Source organism: Xenopus laevis, chromosome 7S (genome assembly GCF_017654675.1).
Source record: "Xenopus laevis strain J_2021 chromosome 7S, Xenopus_laevis_v10.1, whole genome shotgun sequence".
Taxonomy (NCBI): Eukaryota; Metazoa; Chordata; class Amphibia; order Anura; family Pipidae; genus Xenopus; species Xenopus laevis.
The window spans coordinates 52707829-52720534 of record NC_054384.1 but is presented as its reverse complement, the minus strand read 5'-3'; positions in this window follow the sequence as shown (position 1 = coordinate 52720534).

Genomic DNA, 12706 nt, shown 5'->3' with positions numbered 1-12706 from the left:
GGCACAAGGTACAGAGTGCAGTCCATGTTGTTTTCTTATTCAACACAATGAGAAGAGGCAAGGCATATTTAGGCATTTTGGCAGGCAAAAGGCTTCTCATTCTAATCTCAATAGCCCCAGCTATAGCAGGTATGACCAAATACATTCTGTTTAAAATTATTAATTCTTGAATAGAAGCTCCTCAGTAGATTCCAAATTTTTGAGCGGCAAACTATGTGTAATGCAACATAGTACGTTGTGGCTTATTTATCAACAGTGTCATTTAAGTGGTTTTCTAGGTTTTTGAAACCACGACTAAACTCACATTCTCTAAAACCATAAAGGTCACGAAATCTATTAAAAGATCTGACTATAAACAGTAGGAACGTAGTTTTTCTGACAATTCCTAGCGAGAAGAAAATGCCAGAAACCTCTAAAAGTCCAAATTGAATTAAAGCAGTCCAATAAGATCAGCGCAGCTCCCATTGACGTCTATTGCACATTGACAGCTTTTACTTGGTGAAATTTTGCATTAGAGGTTTTCGTGGTTTTGGAATTGTTCAGTATAAAATCAAAAACTGGGTAAATAGATAGGCTGTGCAAAAAAAGTTTATAATATAGTTAGTTTGCCAAAAATGTAATCTATACATGCTAGAGTGATCAGATGTATAACACAGAAGCCAGGACACTACTTCTGCTGCTTTGCAGCTCTCTTGCTTGGTTTCCACTGATTAGTTACCAGGTAGTAACCAATTCGTGACTTGAGGGGGGGAGGCACATGGGTCATAACCTTTTACTTTTCAATTTGGACTGCATGCACAGAATCAATTGTAAAAGTCCTAAAAGTAGATGAAGAACAAATTAGTAAAATAGTTCAACAAATGAAACAAAAATCTGTGTGTGGCAGATGCCGCCTGTATATTTGGACCATGGCACTAATATTAATGAATGCAACTATGTGCACATGCATTGTATACTGCATTTTAATGCATACAATTCTGTGCCCAGTGGCGTAATTTAGAGGAAGCAGACCCTGCAGTCACAGGGGGCCCGGGGAACAAGAGGGTCCAGACTGTGGGCTCTGCTTCTATTATAGCTAATAAAAAATATCCCTTCCCCTCTTACCTGCGGTGAGGAAGAGGGACGCAAGTCAGGCAGGAGTGGGCAGAGTCGGGGTGGGGAGTGGGTAGGGAGGAGGTGGGACATGACAGGGCAGAGGCGGACAGAATGGCAAGTGGGAGGGAGGATGGGGATATATATATATATATATATATATATATATATATATATATATATATATATATATATATATATATACGAACCAAACAGATCCGCACTCCGTCAGTAAAAATAATGCAATGACCCGGGTGCTGCTCCAAAGGGAAAATTGTACAAAAACGTAAAATAGGATATAGCACTCCTGGGATTTATTTTAAAATTATTTAAGTTTATTCCATGCTTGTAAAATGAATCAACGTTTCGGCTACTGTCTGAAGCCTTTATCAAGATTAATAAAATCAATTAAACATGCCCAATTTAAAGGCCCACCCTGGGTGTTACCCTCAACCATGTCACCAACCCATCATCATAGACACACCTCTCTACAACCCCCACAGGTGTCACATAGATTAACCCTCAATAAAATCACTCATGCATAAATGCAAAATTACTTGTTTACATCCAATATTTGTATAAAAAGAAATGCATATAGTAAATAGATAAATGCAGGATCAGAGTTATAATCAAGTCAAACTTATATGTTACTCAGCTTATCTGGTGTTAAGGAAGCAATTAAAGAAACATTGTTCATTGAGTCCCTTAGGAGACATAGTGTCCAACCGCTTAATCCAATAAGTTTCGCGCTGTAGCAGCAGCTGAGATCTGTCGCCCCCTCTCCTAGGCTCAGGGACATGGTCTATGCCAATATATCTAAATGTGGGTAACCGATGGCCCATCTCTAGATAATGTTTAGCTACTGGCTTAACTGTCTGGCTATCTCTAAATGCTGTGCTGATGGCCGATCTATGTCCGTCCATCCGGATCCTCAGAGTCAAATCTGTCTTCCCTATGTAAGCTAAGCCGCAGGGGCAAATAATCATATATACGACATGTGTGGTGGTACATGTGATCCGGTGTTTAATTTTGATACTTTGTCCTGTATGTGGGTGATGAAAAATTGCACCTGGAGACATATATCTGCACGACGTACAACTGGGGCATCTGAAACATCCCGGTTTACCTGACATCAGCCACGTCTGCTGTTGTTTTTGGTAACATTTAACCGGGTCAGTTTGTACCAGCAAGTCGCGAAGATTATGTCCCCTAGTGTAAGCCATCATAGGAGGATTGGGACATAACTTAGCCAAATTTTTATCGGCTCTAATGATTGGCCAATTACTTTGAACTATGTGTCTTACTTTCTCAGAAGAAGTGTTGTATCTAGTGACGAAAGTCATATGATCACTGTTGAAGTTCTTTTGGGGCCTGTGGGCTCTCTCTCGAGCTATAATTAAAGCTCTCTTGAGTGTTTTGGCATCATATCCCCTAACTCGAAATCGTTTCCACATCTCCTTCACTTGCTCTTCTCTGCGCTCACTGCTTGAATTGTTGCGTAGAACACGACAGAACTGAGAAACTGGGAGAGATTTTTTAAGGGTAGTAGAGTGACAGCTGGACATATGAAGCAAAGTATTCCTGTCAGTGGCCTTCCGGTACAAAGAATACTGCAGTGAATCTAAATCCCTCCATACCTCAACATCAAGGAATTGTACAATCTGATCGCTGCAGGTGGCTGTAAATTTTATCGGGGTTGGTAAGGTGTTTAGATATTCAATCATTTCCAAAAATGAGGATTGATCACCGTCCCACACCAGAAAGACATCATCGATAAATCTTTTATAACACAACAGGTGTTCACCAAACCTCGAAATGATATTGCTCGTCTCGTACTGGTGCATATAAAGATTAGCGTAAGACGGAGCCATTGAAGCACCCATTGCCGTTCCAGTCTTCTGTAAATAAAATTGTTTCTCGAATCGGAAATAATTGAATTTCAAACACACCTCCAACAAAGATAGTACAAATGGTATGGGAGGGCCTTTATAAGAATCACTCTGTTCCATAGACAACCCTACTGACGCAATTCCTTCTGAATGAGGAATACTAGTATAGAGGCTTGCTACATCAATTGTAGCCAAGCAAATGGCTCTATTAGTGGGCAATTTCAAGTGGCGAATACATTCAAGGAAATGAGGAGTGTCCCTAAGATAAGAGTCAGTTTTTTGGACAACGGGTTGCAGCAGTCTATCTATATAAACGCCCAGGGGATGTAGCAGGCTATCACGAGCCGATACAATGGGCCTCCCAGGAGGGGGATTAAGGCCCTTATGCACCTTGGGGAGGGTATATAATATAGGGCATTTGGGATATTGTTGTGTTAGGAAAGCTTTTTCACCCCCTGTAATCCACTTCATCTCAAAAGCCTCACTAATGATGTCATCAATCCGCTTTTTAAAACCCATTACCGGGTCTGTGGTAAGACTGCTGTAAACGTTATCCTGACTTAATTGAGACATAATTTGTAGTTTATAATCATCATAATTAAGAATCACAATGCCACCGCCTTTATCGGCGGGGCGGATCACAATGTTATTATCATCACTTAAAGTACGTATTGCCCCTTGTTCAGCCTTTGTAAGATTCATGAATTTGTTACGAGAGGAAATGTCAAGTTCAGCAACACCATTCTCAATTGCTGACTTGAATAGTTTAATAGAAGTGTTAACGGTTTTTGGACAAAATGTACTTTTCAGATGTAATTGGTCCGAGTCTCTTTTGGCTGTGTCACTGTCCCTGAAAAAATCTTTTAAATCAAGAGACCTCACAAATTTGAACATATCCACCTCAAATTGAAAAGGATCAAATTTCACCGTTGGCACATACGATAAACCTTTACTTAATAATGAAGATTCGCCCGCAGATAATGTATGGGAAGAAAGGTTAAAAATAGGGATGCTCATTTCTTGAGTGGTCTGCCTCTTCGAGCCCCTGCGGATCGGGTGTCTCTGCCTCTTTCTGCCCCTGACGGGGGTAGGGTTGCCCCTGTCGACACCTCTAAAAAATGCTGCACATTCCTCTCCTGGTTCGAATTAGCCTCAATGTTTTGTGTTGATACCCCGCTAGTGTCAATGTTGGTGGTAGGGGCAGTGGCCGGTATCTCATCCCCCTCTGATTCCCCAGAACTATTGTCCACCGTATTTCTGGGTTTAATTAGTCGGGTTCTTGGTGCCCTCCTGAATCTTGGCACGTTCTCCCTAACCCCACTTAGCCACATATAAACCCGATGTTGCACATAGTCCTCATTAACCCTGCGGAGCTTCTCTCTCTTGAAGCGTAACAAGTCTCGCTTATAACTCTCAACCCGCACATTTACCTTATTAAGCATCTCCTGTGAGGATTCCAAAGAAATGATCTCATGATGTTCAAGCTCATATGCGGTCCGTTCTTTGCGGATTCTGGCAAGGTGCAATTTTTCATCACCCACATACAGGACAAAGTATCAAAATTAAACACCGGATCACATGTACCACCACACATGTCGTATATATGATTATTTGCCCCTGCGGCTTAGCTTACATAGGGAAGACAGATTTGACTCTGAGGATCCGGATGGACGGACATAGATCGGCCATCAGCACAGCATTTAGAGATAGCCAGACAGTTAAGCCAGTAGCTAAACATTATCTAGAGATGGGCCATCGGTTACCCACATTTAGATATATTGGCATAGACCATGTCCCTGAGCCTAGGAGAGGGGGCGACAGATCTCAGCTGCTGCTACAGCGCGAAATTTATTGGATTAAGCGGTTGGACACTATGTCTCCTAAGGGACTCAATGAACAATGTTTCTTTAATTGCTTCCTTAACACCAGATAAGCTGAGTAACATATAAGTTTGACTTGATTATAACTCTGATCCTGCATTTATCTATTTACTATATGCATTTCTTTTTATACAAATATTGGATGTAAACAAGTAATTTTGCATTTATGCATGAGTGATTTTATTGAGGGTTAATCTATGTGACACCTGTGGGGGTTGTAGAGAGGTGTGTCTATGATGATGGGTTGGTGACATGGTTGAGGGTAACACCCAGGGTGGGCCTTTAAATTGGGCATGTTTAATTGATTTTATTAATCTTGATAAAGGCTTCAGACAGTAGCCGAAACGTTGATTCATTTTACAAGCATGGAATAAACTTAAATAATTTTAAAATAAATCCCAGGAGTGCTATATCCTATTTTACGTTTTATATATATATATATATATATATATATATATATATATATATATATATATATATATATATATATATATATATATATTGTAGATGACCGGTATATATCCCCATTCTTTAGGTTTTAAAACTACCTCTTTAAGAGACACCATGGGGTTAACCAGCCAGAGGTGGGCTGGACATCCAAGGGGTGTTTAATGGAGGTGAGCAGCAGGTGAAAGGTGTGGAAGTTTTTCACAAGTGGTAACTCACTGCTGGATTGAGAAAATGCTGTCTCTCTAAAAAGACTGGAGAGTTCATTCCCTAAAGACTGGATGTTATATGTTTGGCAAGTAAGCTATTCTTATGTTTGGACTTATATACTGCTGAAGTGAAGCTGTTGTTTTCTGTGCAACTGTTTGCTGCTGAAAGCCTAAACCTGAATTGAGAAAAAATAAACAGACTGTTTTACCTTCAATCTGGAGTGGCCTGCATGTCTGGCGGAAAACCCCACTGTGATCCCCCAAACTTCACAATATATATATATATATGTGTGTGCCCTTGATCATGGGAGCAATGAAGGTTGAAGCCAATCATTTTGAGGCTCTCCATCTCAGCTAAATACAACACAAGACACTTTACAGCATCATGAGACAGTGCTGGCTGGTTCTGGAACTTGACATTTCAAGGAATTGGACAACACGTAGATTTTTAGATAAGTTAAAAGACCATGGGATTTATTAATGGTGTATAATATTAAAAGTGAAAAGGCAATGAGAAGCAATTATTTAAAATATGAAGCTGCAAGTGCATGGGTTCTACTACATGTGGCAAATAAATTACCTATACGTATAGGGACATGAAGATTACAATTAAAGCAAGCTGGCATGATGCCCTGATTAATAGGTTTTATCAAGCTTACACAATCATCCCCCACTTTGTATAGTTAAACTTAAAATGCAATCACTTGAACTTGTCACCCACATACTGTATTAGTCCAAAAAACTGTAGTGCACATTTTAAGGCTGATACATGCAAGTGTTGATGGTATTGCATTTTACATTTAATGAAAGGTGTCTGGAAGACTTTCAATTATCAAGTATTTCATTAATTCACTGTGCCATAGTATACAAGTATAACTGTGCCATTAAGTACTGGTGCCACTGTGCCATAACATTCTCAAGATTACTATGACATAATGTACATGGCACTGTGCCATAGGACATTATACAATGCTACAATATACTGGACGCAAGTGTGTCATTATGTAGAGGGGACAGTGCACCAATCATATTCTGTAGATCATTGTACCATAATACATAGGGGTCTCTGTACCATAATGTACTGGGTTCCCTATGCCATAATATACTGAACATCAGTGTGCCTGAATATACTGGAACCACTGTGTCAAAGTATAGAAATGCAACTCTGTAATAATATACCAGGCAGGGCCGGAACTAGCGGTAGTCAGAGTAGGCACGTTCCTGGGACACAAAGCTGGGGGGGGGGGGTGCCAGGCATGTAACTTTATGCATCATACCCCAAGTCCGGTCCCCTCCCGCCACTCTGGCTGGTGAGTGATTTATTTTTGAGCATGTGCGTGTGATTGGCCATGTTGCCTAGGGTGCCTGGCCGGCCTGGTGCTGATACAGTGCCAGGGATACTATACCATAATATACTGACGATGAATATGTCATAACATATAGGGCACTGAGTCATAATATTATACGGTTACAGTGCCAAAATATACTGTAGATGACGGTGCCATATTTTAGAGGGCCATCTGCATCATATTACACTGCATGTCACTGTGCCATATGTTAGATAGGCCACTGTGCAATAATTTACCCATAGTAGAGGGTATTGTGCCATTATGTACTGGGGCCACTTTGCCCCTGGAGTTATTATGATGTATCAGAGTCATTGAAATAACATGCAAATAAGAAAGTTTACTGAGTACGAGCCGATAAACAGTGCTTGCTGCAAAGGTGTTTATTCCAACGACATGTTTCGGGTTGAAAGCTCTTTAATCAAGTCGGAATAAACACCATTGCAGCAAGCACTGCTTATTGGCTCTTTCTTAGTAAACACCCCTGTGGCAGGGGTGTGCACTGAAGATGAGAGCCTAAATTGACCCCACACTTAGCCACCTTCACGCTTTCATTGCAATAACATACTGGGGTCATTGTGCCATAATATTGTAGTGGTCACTGTAGGGGGGGTCCCTATTACACAGTGCACTGTTTTAAAGCACTGTGACAAGCAGTATTCCATGGTACAGTGGTCCTGGCCTGGCACTAATGTACTAGGGCCACTGTGCCATACTATACCGGGGTCACTGTGCAATAATATAGTAGAATCTGTGTGCCATAATTTACTTGATGTCACTGTACCAGTGTATGGTTTGAGTGTTGCATAATATACTTGAGTTATATGTCATTTGAGCTCTAATCCTTAAGAAGAATATAAATTATCTGGAGAGAGTGTAGAGACATATAACTAAACTGGGATGGAAGGTTTAAATTATGAGGGTAAACTGTGAAGTTTGGGGTTATTTCCTCTGGAAAAAAGACGCTTGCAAGGGAACATGATTACTCTTTATCAGTACATTCGAGGGCATTATAGACAGTTTGCAAGAGATCTTTTTCTGTAAAATAGATCACCACACCAGAGGCCATCCGTTTAGACTAGAGGAAAAGAACTTTAATTTAAAGCAATGTATACTAGGTGGTTCTTTACAGTAAGGACAAAATTATGTTGTGAGGGCTGATTCTGTAAATACCTTTAAAGGAATTGTTTGGTGTATAAATAAAAACTGTGTAAAATAAAAAATGTTTCTAATATAGTTAGTTAGCCAAAAATGTAATGTATAGAGGGTGGAGTGACTGGATGTCTAACATAATAGCCAGCAGGGACGATCCTGGCCCATCCGCCGCCTGAGGCAGCTTGCAGTTGCTGCCACCCCCTCCCCCGTGCGCTTACCTTTTTGCGCTGGAGGGGGTCCGAGGGGGTCCATGAGGGTGGCAGAGGGGCCAGGACGCTAGCGCAGAGAGCATAATTGTGCTCTCAGTGCTAGAAGAGCCAAATTTCCGGTTTCAAAACCAGAAATTCGGCTCTTAAATTACCAGGAGCTGCATTTTTGCCGCCCCTGGTACCCAGTGGGTCGCTGCCGCCTGAGGCAAAAGGCTCAAGTCGCCTCATTGGTGAAGCACCCCTGATAGCCAGAACACTACTTCCTGCTTTCAGCTCTCTTGGTTTACACTGATTGGTTACGCTAGATACCAGGCAGTAAATCAGAGACTTGGGGGGGGCACATGGGTCATATCTGTTGCTTCTGAATCTGAGCTGATACTGAGGATCAATTGCAAACTCACTGAACAGATATGACCCATGTGGCCCCCCTTCAAGTCACTGACTAGCTCAGAGTTATAGAGCTGAAAAGCAGGAAGTAGTGTTCTGGCTATTATATTAGACATCCAGTCACTCCAGCTTTTTTATATTACATTTTTAACTAACTATATTAGAAACATTTACCCTGTTTTTATTTTCATACTGAAGTGTTCCTTTAAGAGTGGCTTAGATGTCTTTTTGAACAAACATAATATCCAAGGCTATACTGATACTAAAATCTACAATTATTATAGATATTGGTTTATATGGTTTATGGGAGTATATGTAGGGGTTGGTGTGAGTGTGTGTAAGTATGTATGCTGGGTTTCATTTTGTGGGGTTGAACTTGATGGACTTCGGTCTTTTTCAGAACAACTTAACTATGTAACTATAATAAACTGTATGTCACTATAACATAATGAATTGGTGTCATTGAGCTATAATATTCTAGATCAGTGCTATCCAACTTCTGTGGTACTGAGGGCCGGAAATTTTTCTGGTATGACACACACAGGGATCATAGGGCAGGCAGAGTATGGCACACACAGGGAGCATAGGGCAGGCAGAGTATGGCACATACTGGGAGCCTAGGGAAGGCAGAACAGAGTAGGTGACAGGGAAACCTATCAGGACCACTCTAAGATGTACTACATACAGTGACACAGTGTGATAACTTACCCTGGTGGTCTAGCTGGGGGGCAGGGGCACCACTCGCGGGGATACTCAGTGACGTCATTGCACATTGTCATGAAATTAAAATGTTTAAGGGCACAGGTGCCAATTGTCAGTGCCCAACGTAAAGGTCTTTTCATAAGTTCCTGGGTGCTTTCTTTTGAGTGTTTCAAGTTTTAAAGTTGTTACTGATCCTGCCTGTCACTGGTTTTGTCCTGTCTGCTGCCTGTCCTGATTACAGCCCATTTTGACTATCTCTCCCTGGTACTGTGATATTAGCGTGTTTTGACCCGGGTTGTGACCCCGACTATTCTCTTGCCTGAATCTGTACTGCCTCCTAAGATTGGTTTGACCCAACCTGTTCTCTTCCATGCTTCTTGTTCTCCAATCCAGTACTATGTGTGGTTCCCGTGCTTGCCTAGAACTCTCCCCCTGGTTCTCTCATATTAGGACCTGACGGCATCTGAGTAGCGGAGGGCTCCTCCCGAAGTGAGAGTGAAGTGCCCAGACCTTGGGGTTCCAATCATAACACACAGTGCTGGTGCCCCATTAGCATTTTGTATGAAGTATGAATGTCACGGTCGGCACCCAACACCAGAACAAATGCCAAGCACCCTGGTCTCGGCTCGTGCTTAACCTGTATAGTGTGACCGCCTTTGGCCTCGGGAGGAACCCTCAGCTACTTGGATGCCACCAGGACTTAAATGAGAGGTACAAGGCAAGAGGTTATGGATAGGCAGAGGGGCACGACTGTTAGAGAGAGTCTTTGGGCAGAAGGTCGTAGTACAAGGCGTTAGGCAAAAGAGTAGTCAGATCAGGCTGGGTCGAGGCAGGCAGAGAATAATCGTAGTCAGGCAGGCAAGGGTCAAAAAAGGGATATCAATCAGAAGGGTTACACAGAAGAGGTAGTCGATGTTCAGGCAAGGTTCAGGAATCAGAGGTCAGAATAGTCAGAAGCCAGGCAGGGGGTCACAACAGGAATCAATACTATAATAATTCAGAAGCTCAAACACACAGAAGCACCAGGAACTAGATCCTATAACGTCCACTGAGAAAAAGAAACTGTCACTTTAAATACACCTATAAAAATTACGCATGTGGCACGCGAGCACCCTAGGAACCCATCGCAGAGGAAGAGGCAGTGCAGTGTGGCAGGCGTCCCCACCTAGAGTGCGGCGGGCATCCCCGCCAACCCCCACGAACCCCACCAGGGTAAGTTTTTGTCACATTACCCCCCCCTCTAGGGGGGGCCACTGGACCCCCAGGTCTCTCAGCAAACTTTAGGTGGAACTGTTTTCTGAGACGGTCAGCCCTGATGTCACCAACTGGAACCCAAGAGTTCTCCTCAAGACTGTAGCCCTTCCAGTTAACTAAGTATTGCAACTTACCGCGCACTTGGCGAGAATCAAGGAGATCCTGGACAATAAATTCAGGCTGACCCTCTACCAACACTGGGGGAGGAAAAGACTGGTGGCGTACCTGTGAGGCAGGTTTCAAGAGGGAAAAATGAATTAGAAATTTTAAAATTATCAGGAAGTTTGAGACGAACAGAAGAAGGGTTAATTATTTCAATGATGGGATATGGACCAATAAACCTGGGCCCCAACTTGAGAGAGGGGACTTTAAGCTTAATGTTCTTTGTAGATAACCATACAGAGTCTCCTACCTGATATTTGGGTGCCTCTCAGCTGCTTTTTTCTGAGCGGCGGTAGCTGCAGAAAGAGAGTTGTGCACCCCAGACCAAATTTTTTTAAACAGTTTGACAGAAGAATTAACAGAGGGTACAGGGGACGAAGAACCAGAAAAAGAAAATGCTTTGGGATGTAAACCATTAACAGTAAAGAATGGAGATTCACCAGTTGAAGAATGAGTTGCATTATTGTAAGCAAATTCTGCCCAGGGTAAAAGTTCAGCCCATGAGGATTGGTTGTCAGACACGTAACACCTCAAAAGTTGTTCAAGGGACTGGTTAACCCTTTCGGTTTGACAATTGGTTTGAGGGTGATATGTGGTGGAAAAAGCCAACTCAATCCCCACCAGAGAGCAGAATGCTCACAAAAATTTCGAAACAAACCCCTCTATCAGAAACAATATTGGCCGGAAAACCATGTAATTTAAAATTATTAGAAATTAATAATTCAGTTAGTTTTGGCAGAAGAGAGGTGTGGGAGGGAAATGAAGTGGCTCATTTTGCTGAACCTATACACCACCACCCAAATCAAAGTTTTCCCTTGAGAAGGGGGAAGATCAACAATGAAATCCATCGAAAGATGGGACCAGGGTCTATCAGGGATTGTTAGTGGCCTCAACAACCCCTTTGACAAATTCCTAGAGGATTTAGACCTCTGACAGACTGGGCAAGAACTAACAAAATTGTTAGCATCTTCTATAAATGAAGGCCACCAAACATTGCGGCATAAAAGAGACACAGTTTTGGCGATTCCAGGGTGTCCTGCCATTTTGGAGTTGTGAGCCTCACCCAGAACCTGTTCCCTAAGATCCTCAGGTACAAATAATCTCCCTGGGGAAGTTTCTACAGGAGTGGAAGACTGAGCTGAGGATAATGGTGTGTCAGGGTCTGATCCCAGAGCTGCCACAATTAATTCACTAGGAATGTTGGGAATGCACTCACTAGATTCTGACGAATTAGATTCAAAACTCCTAGAGAGTGCATCCGCCTTAGTGTTCTTGGAACCGGGCCTGTAGGTAAGGGAAAAATTAAACCGAGTGAAAAATAAAGCCCATCTGGCCTGCCTAGGATTCAACCACTTGGCAGACTCAATGTATAACAAATTTTTGTGGTCAGTAAAGACCGTTATCAAATGCTTAGCCCCCTCCAGCAGATGTCCCCATTCCTCAAAGGTCCACTTAACAGCCAACAATTCTCTATTCCCGATATCATAATTAGCCTCAGCAGGAGAAAATTTTTTAGAGAAAAAGGCACAAGGGTGTACCTTGTTGGTTGTTGGATGCCTTTGAGAAAGGACTGCCCCCACCCCAAACTCTGAAGCATCAACCTCAACAATGAATGGAAGAGTGGTATCAGGGTGACGAAGAATGGGGGCAGACACAAACTCCTTCTTGAGGAGTTCGAAAGCTTGAATAGCATTGGGGGAGCCATATACTCGGATCTGCACCTTTTTTAGTTAAATCAGTGATAGGGGCCACAATCAAGGAATTTTTTTTAAAATAAATTGGCGGTAATAGTTGGCAAACCCTAAGAACCTTTGGGTTGCTCGCAAAGAAAGAGGCTGAGCCCAGTCCAGAACCGCCCAACCTTCCCAGGATCCATTTCCAGACCCTTACTAGAGATGTTAAACCCCAAAAATTGGACAGACGAAACCTCAAAAGTGCACTTCTCTAGCTTGGCGTAGAGTTTATTCTCACTTA